Consider the following 8,451-nt stretch of genomic DNA (forward strand, 5'->3'; position numbering starts at 1 on the left):
TGATGCTTTATCAACTCCCCGGCTGATGATGAGACAGACATATGATATGAACCATTGAAGTCTTTGACAGACTCCTATTTGTGTGAGATTTATAGTGTCTGTCGGTGATATCATAAGATTCTTCTCCCTGAGCCTACAGTGTGTCTGAATGATTCAGGAGTGCCTGTTGCTTGTCATATTTGCAGAATACTGTTCTGTGTTACCTGGCAATATAAATGTAGATGGCAGCCTGAAAAGCCAGGGTCTGTTTCTGTCAGAAAAGTCATGCCCTCACAATTCAACATGAACTATTTTCATTTTAGGATTATGTAAGTTCATGTAAGTTCACATTCTGAATAATATGGTTGTATACATTTTTATGCTGCTCTTAAAAGTAACCTTTATACTGTTGCAAATCTCTCTGAGAAAAAAGAGCTGCAGTACATTTGTATGCCTGAAAAGCTTTAGCCATAATGACTGAGCCAAAGACTTTTATAACTAAACCAAGATAGACCAGACACTGTCGTTTCCAATGGGAACAAATAAGTCATAGTGTGCAGAGCCAAGCATGAGATAATGAGATCCTATTGGCCCTTTCTAGCATGCATCTGCATATTTCCGTTAGGGAACGCCTACTCTGAAGTGCGCGTGTGCAATAACTCAATTCGCCTTTGCACTTCTAAACAATGCAATCTGAAGTGCGCGTGTGCAATAACTCAATTCGCCTTTGCACTTCTAAACAATGCATTTTTTAAAAATGTTAGCAAAGGGTAAAGTCTACAAAACATAGTCCACTCTGTTCATAACAGACTGTAGTTTTGGGAACAGAGGAGATGGCTGCCGTTTTATGGGCTCCTAACCAATTGTGCTATTTTGTGTATATTTTCATGTTGTTAATAACTTATTTTGTACATAATGTTTCTGCCATGGTCTGTTATGACTGAAAAGAGCTTATGGATATTAGAACAGTGGTTACTCACCTTGAACTGGACAAAGATTTTTTCTTTAACGAGTCGGACGCAAAGGATTTACTGCTGATATCGGACCAGGCCCAAATCTCTGTCATTCGCATGAAGAGACGCCGATATAGGAGACGCAGGTCCGAGTGCCTTGTGAGAATTCGTCGGCGAGTGGGTAACCCCCCTCTACCATCCGTCCTTTTGGCCAACGTGCAATCATTGGAGAATAAACTAGATGAGCTCCGTTCGAGACTATCCTACTGTTGAATTTATTATGGATTTATTATGGATAAATGAATAAACAATATCTCCACTTTAAATAGAATTGTGTCGAAATAAACTACTCTGTATGTTTAAATAGACAATATGAGTTCATAGGAAGAAATTGTGTGACAGCAGAAAGGAGTAATAAAACCATTCCAACTGGGCAGGAACAAATGGGTTGTGGACTGTGTAAACACATAAGGTTGTTAGCCTATGGTTGACCCAACCTGAAACTTAGCTCTGGGGTTTTTAGATTAGGCAGTGAGTGCATTCCTAGGGTTTCTGTTAATTAAACCTGTCAGTTCAGTGGTGATCGATAATGTTGAGGGGTCAAAAGTTATCTGGGAGTGTGTTAGTAAGATAGAATGAACTTTTCACCTTACTTTGTCCTGTCGAGGGGGGGTTCGTTTAAGACAGTGAAATGGCGTCATGATCTGTATTTAAACTGATGCATTTGTTTTGAGTGGAGTGCGCTCAGAGAATAAATTCTATTACCTATTATTTAAAGACTGGTCTGCGTCTATTTTATGCAAACAAGAAATCTTGCAAATTCTCATAAAATAGACGAAGGGCTTTCAATTGATGAAAGCACATCGGCATAATTAAATTATACTAACACCTACCAACAGGACATTAAAAACTGTAAAATCTTGTCTTTCACCGAGTCATGGCTGAACAATGACATGGATAATATACAGTTGGCTGGATTTTCCTTGCATCGGCAAAACAGAATTGCTGCCTCCGATAAGACATGTGGTGGTGGTCTGTGTCTATTTGTCAATAATAGCTGATGTGTTTTCTCAACACACAGAAACGCACAAAGCTCTCCCTTGCCCTCCATTTGGCAAATATGACCATAAGTGGTAAGATAGTGGTAAGAAGTGGTAAGATAAACTACAGGACTGTTTTGCTAGCACAGACTGGAATATGTTCCGGGATTCATCAGATGGCATTGAGGAGTTTACTACATTAGTATACTACAGGAGTATACTACATGTAGTATAACTACATTGATGATGTCATCCCCACAGTGACCGTATGTGCATACCCCAACCAGAAGCCATGGAATACAGGCAACATCCGCACCAAGCTAAAGTGTAGAGCTGCCGCTGTCAAGGAGTGTGAATCCTAGACGCTAATAAGAAATCATGTTATCACTCCGACAAACCATCAAACATGCAAACTGTCAATACAGGACTAAGATTGAATCCTACTACATCGGCTCCGACGCTCGTCAGATATGGCAGGGAATGCAAACTATTACGAACAACAAATGAGCCTACCAGATTAGCTAAATTACTTCTATGCGCTCTTTGAGGCAAGCAACACTGAAGCATGCATGAGAGCACAAGCCGTTCCGACTTTGTGATCACGCTCTCCGTAGCCAAAGAGAGTAAGACCTTTTAACAGGTTAACATTCACAAGGCCGCAGGAATTCTGGAATTCTGATAGATTTTGGTTATTAATGTAAAGATATAATTTAATCGTATTATTATATGTAATAGAAAACGATGGGTTAGAAGAAGCCTACATAACCAACCCACAAAGTAAAATGTAACATCTATATGGCCAGCTATGTAAACATTAACATTGATTTATCCTGCAATAGATGGTGTTCAATTGGTAGCATAGATTTTTGTCTTCTAATGCCTTTTTAGGGGAAATAAATCTAAAAGCAACTGAATGTAATCAGATTACGTTACTGAGTTTGGGTAATCCAAAAGTTACGTTACTGATTATAATTTTGGACAGGTAACTAGTAACTGTAACGGATTACATTTAGAATGTAACCTATCCAACCCTGCCAGCCACCAAAGGTAGATAAAAAAAATCTAGCAGCCGCTCAGATTTTTTTCAAACCCAAATACTTTTTCCCTGCTAAAATTACAGCAACAAAACACCAACAAAACGTATGAGCATGCTTTGGAATGTTCCTAAAACAATACATGTATTACTAGTAAGAAGTAATGTGGTATATTATTTAATAACATTTTTGGTGACCTGAGTTTTATAACCAAAGCATTTCACCTGCCTCTTAGAAGCAGGTGACTTCTCTTCCCCTAGCAGTTGAAACTAAAACATGACAAAACAACCAAGCTTGTGAACAAAGTATCCAAGAAACACAAGGACAAAGTCTCACTAGTAGACTTTCATTTCAAGTAAATTGGATCAACTTTTATGCCAGTGTGCAGCGCTTCTAAAATTAATCTTTTTGCTTGGCTCTTCAAGTGCACACAGCCTCAGCCAGACAGTGTTGCAGTACGAGGTGGAATAGGCTATAATAGGATTAATCTTTTTTTTCAGCGATTAATTTACCAGCTATGAAACAAAACGGCAGAATTTATTTGACTATTAATATGACCATACTTGACCATTTTCTATTCACAAATACGAGTGAAATGCTCACACTGTGTATCCCGAACCATCCACAAACTGTCACGACTTCCACCGAAGTTGTTCCCTCTCCTTGTTCGGGCGGCGTTCGGCGTTCGGCGTTCGGCGTTCGGCGTTCGGCGGTCGACGTCACCGGCTTTCTAGCTGCCACCGATCCATGTTTCATTTGTTTTTGTCTATTTACACACCTGGTTCCCATCTCATAATTATGTTCCTTATTTAACCCTCTGGTTTCCCTTTCTGTTTGTGCGTGATTGTATTTTGTGTGTTGGAGTTCTATCCTGTTTTGTCCTTGTTTGATAACGTGATTTTTGTTATGCTCTTGGATTGAGTAAATACAGTGTTTTTTTACTCTTACCTGTGTCCTGCGCCTGACTCCTTCGCTATCTTCTAGATAGACTCTGACACAAACGTGGCTGATGAAATAGACATTTTGCATGCCAATGTCAAAATTTACCCGGATTTGGCAGGTGTTCATTTTAGGTCCTGGTCTCTGGCCTCTAGTGAACTCCAGTCATTTGCAGCTGAATGGAAAACTGCCCATTTCCCCCTCCATCTTTAGTGCTCTATTCTTTCACCACCAGCCAGTGTTTCCATGGTAACAGGGAGGATTGGTGTCTACCTGGTGTTTGTCAGTCAGTCTGTCATTGCCCCCCTCATGGCTGGCGTGTAATCTGCCTGCATCGTGGGCCTTGTTAAACCACCTTATTCGCTATTCATTACTTCAGCTACAAGCACTCACATCAGCCTCCAGAGGACGAGATGGAGGCAGACCCTGCTCGCTGGCTGCAGGCTTGTTCAGTCCAGCGACATGGGCCTCCCTCCCTCACTCCCCAAAGAGCAGCCTTGGCCTGGATATGTGGGCTACTGTCCAGAGATAGTGTACAGGAGTGTGTATATGTCTACGCTTGAGTGCTTGTGTGTGTGTCTGAGAGAAAAAGAAAGATAGGAAGGGAGGGAGGGAGAGAGAGAGATAATCCAGTGTTTCATGAACAATTGTAGAGTTTAATCCACAGTGATGACAGTGTGATGACAGTGTGATGTGGACAAGAGACAGAAACAAAGCCAGAGCAAACTGAGTTCAGAGGAGCCTTCAGGAGGGTCACACCAGAGTCATGCAGTCACAGTTGACAAGCTAACATGGTTAAGGCTACTTGAGCACAAAGCAGTGTTACAGGGATTCAGACATTCAATTCAATAGATCTTTATTGTCCCAGAAAGACAATTCTTGACATTGCTTCCTATTGTTTCTAGCTCACAGATGCAGTTATATACCAGGCAGGCACACTATAGTATAATGACATACTTCTGTAGGCTGAATACCATTATGATTACACGATAGATCTGTTAGAGTAATACTCCACGAATTGGTACACAGTGTGGCATCCATCATTGCTACTGGGGGTATAGTCATTTTTTTCACAATTGAATAGGCATCAGGTAATTATGCAGGCCAGCCTTCAGGCAGTTCTGGAGTGTTTATGAGGGAATTATAATCAGAATGAGAAGAGTTTTGGGAGAGCGTTCCAGATGACAAGCACTCGTTCTGGTAATCACACTTGATAAAAAGTGCCCAGTCTACCCATACAGAACTGCCCTAATCAAGACAGAGGCATCGAAGGCAATGCTGTCTGAAGGGCACCTGCACCTCTCGTAGACAGAACAGCCACCTGAAATACACTACATGGACATAAGTATGTGGACACCTACTCGTCAAACATCTCATTAATATGGATTAGGTCCCCCATTGCTGATATAACAGCCTTCACTCTTATGGGAAGACTTCCACTAGATGTTGTAACATTGCTGCGGGGATTGCTTCCATTCAGCCACAAGAGCATTAGTGAGGTCGGGGCACTGATGATGGGCAATTAGGCCTGTCTCGCAGTTGGCATTCCAATTCATCCCAAAAGTGTTTGATGGGGTTGAGGTCAGGGCTCTGTGCAGGCCATTGAAGTTCTTCCACACTTATCTTGACAAACCAATTCTGTATGGACCTCACTTTGTGCACGGGGGCAATGTCATGCAGAAACAGGAAAGGGCCTTCCCCAAACTGTTGCCACAAAGTTGGAAGGACAGAATCATCTAGAATGCCAGTGTATGCTGTAGCATTAAGATTTCTCTTCACTGGAACTAAGGGGCCTCACCCGAACCATGAAAAACAGCCACTGACCATTTTTCCTCCTCCACCACTATGCATTCGAGTAGGTAGCGTTCTCCTGGCATCCTCTGAACCCAGATTCATCCATCGGATTGCCAGATGGTGAAGCGTGATTCATCACTCCAGAGAACGCGTTTCCACTGCTCCAGAGTCCAATGGCGGCAAGCTTTACACCACTCCAGCCGACACCTGGCATTGTGCATGATGATCTTAGGCTTGTGTGCGGCTGCTCAGCCATGGAAACCATTTTATTAAGCTCTCGACGAACAGTTCTTGTGCTGATGTTGCTTCCAGAGGCAGTTTGGAACTCAGTAGTGAGGGTTGCAACCGAGGACAGACGATTTTTACACGCTATGCGCTTCAGCAGTTGGCGGCCCCGTTCTGTGTGCTTGTGTGGCCTACCACTTCTACTTTACAATAACACTTACAGTTGACCGGGGCAGCTCTAGCAGTGCAGAAATTTGATGAACTGACTTTTTGGAAAGGTGGCATCCTATGACGGTGTCACGTTGAAAGTCACTGAGTTCTTCAGTACGGGCCATTCTACTGCCAATGTTTGTCTATGGAGAATGGCTTTCTGCTCGATTTTATACACCTGTCAGCAGAATCCACTCATTTGAAGGGGTGTCCACATGTAGTGTAGGTGGATCTGGAATCCACATGCTTGGTTCCAAGTACAGCTCAAGGTTGCTTTATTGTTGGATATAAGCGATTATTTTCCAGAGAAATATAAATACATGCGCTGGTATATGTCTCTGTGCTTTTCTGTTCATTGCACTCCCTCACACTGCAGACTGGCTTTAGGCATTGCCTCAGGGGGAACTGAAGACTTGGCCCGATCTCCCACAGTAACCAAGCCACGACATTCTCTGCAAATGAAGATGAGGGAGAAAGTAAACTACTGGGATGCTTCATAGAATTATTTATTCGATAAGTAACACCATCTTCATATCAATAAAGTCTGAAGATAAAATCAATTTTCATTAGCTCGATTAATCATGAACAAATTGTAAACTATTTTATTTGTAAACCTATGTGTCATCATGATGGTTTTGTGTATCCTCACAACAGACAGGTTACGTGTCTGAACCCTATTTTGAGAGGTAATGTTACGTGGATATCACAGCTCTTCCAGGAGAAGCACAATCGCACAGGAACAGTACGGACTTGAATTAGGGTGCCCTGAGCTACTGAATAGATATCGCCCCCTTACCTACACACAGTAAGATACCACACCCTGATCATGTGCTGTGCCTTCTACATATCTGGTTGCCTGTGTTGTGTTCCCCTGTTTGAGTGATGCTGTGCTGTGGAGATTAGTTACGCAGTAGGATGATAAAATACATATCTTCAAGCGGTTTGACGAGGCACACAAGATGAGTGCATGTATTACTGAGCTTGCGGTGTGTCAGAGCAACACAGTGGAGGGAGGCAGCAGCTAGAGCCGCGTGGGCCTCACATGCTCTCCTCAACAACAATGTCATTCTAATGAATGCTATTCCCTCACATATCTCCCTTCATTATAATGTGGAAAGCTGGACGGCCACTTCTCCTCTAGCTGCGTAATAGGGAGTGATAACGATCTATCACAACTCTGACTAGGGGTCTCTATCAGGGCTGGAGCTTTAGATCTCTCCCCAGAAGGGTGCCTGGAAGGATGGAGGGGAGCCCGGGGAGGATAGAGGGACATGTTCCACAGGAAGTCATAACAGCCTCCCCTTCATTAGCAGACAGAGAACTAAATGGATGAAGAGAGAGAGAGCTAGAGCAAGAGAGAGAAAGAGAGAGATAAAGGAGGAAGACATTCTATAGTCAATGGAGGTGTCTCTCTAAAATGGTGCTGCAGCTGCACTTTATGATATCTGTGGATGCACAACCCTGAGAAGATATAGCAACACCGAACCCTCCCGCTCCATTTCCTGCTCACTCTTATCTCTTCCCAGGCCAGTAATGAGACTGGGAAGCAAAGATTTAAAGGAGGAGTAGAGGGGCAACAGCCATCCGACATGAAAACATACTATGCAGGCTTTACAGTTAATACTGTAATATACTGCAGTCTTTACAGTATTTTGCAGATTGTAGTATTTGCCGTAGTGTTTTTGCAGACTGTAATATACTGTTGTGTTCAGTGTTTTTGTTTTATTATCTTTGACAAAGAAGTGGAAGCTTTCTCCTTGAGGAAACCTACTGGAGAAATACTAAAATAGCATAACATGTAGGTAGGTAGGTAGGACTGGGGTCTGAATGGATAGCTCAGAGCTTTTGCTCTTTTAAAAACCTGTATTGAACACAATTTATAGTCTATACTTGGCATGTAGGTTTCTCAGTCATGGGTGGCACAAATTGGGATATGGGGAAGGGGAATGGGCATGGTATATGCTAATTAAATACTGTAGAATTTACTATAGTTAAAAAAGTGTAGTGTTTTTGCGGACATTACTGTAGTATTTACTACAGGTTTTTTTTGTGGTTAATACTGTAGTATTTACTATATTATTCTACAATTTACTACTGAATTCTATAGTACAGTAAGTCATATGGGCTGCCCTGTGATCTCATATGGTCAACAGAGGAGTTGACCATATATGATAAACTGTACGGCTGTTGTAGACTAGTGCGTAGTAATGGAACAATGTGATAGTGTGATACAGTACGCTTGTCGCGCTAGCTTTGTTAACTACAGGTAGTTTAAGT

The sequence above is a fragment of the Oncorhynchus keta genome, chromosome 19 (assembly GCF_023373465.1).
Source record: "Oncorhynchus keta strain PuntledgeMale-10-30-2019 chromosome 19, Oket_V2, whole genome shotgun sequence".
NCBI classification, from domain to species: Eukaryota; Metazoa; Chordata; class Actinopteri; order Salmoniformes; family Salmonidae; genus Oncorhynchus; species Oncorhynchus keta.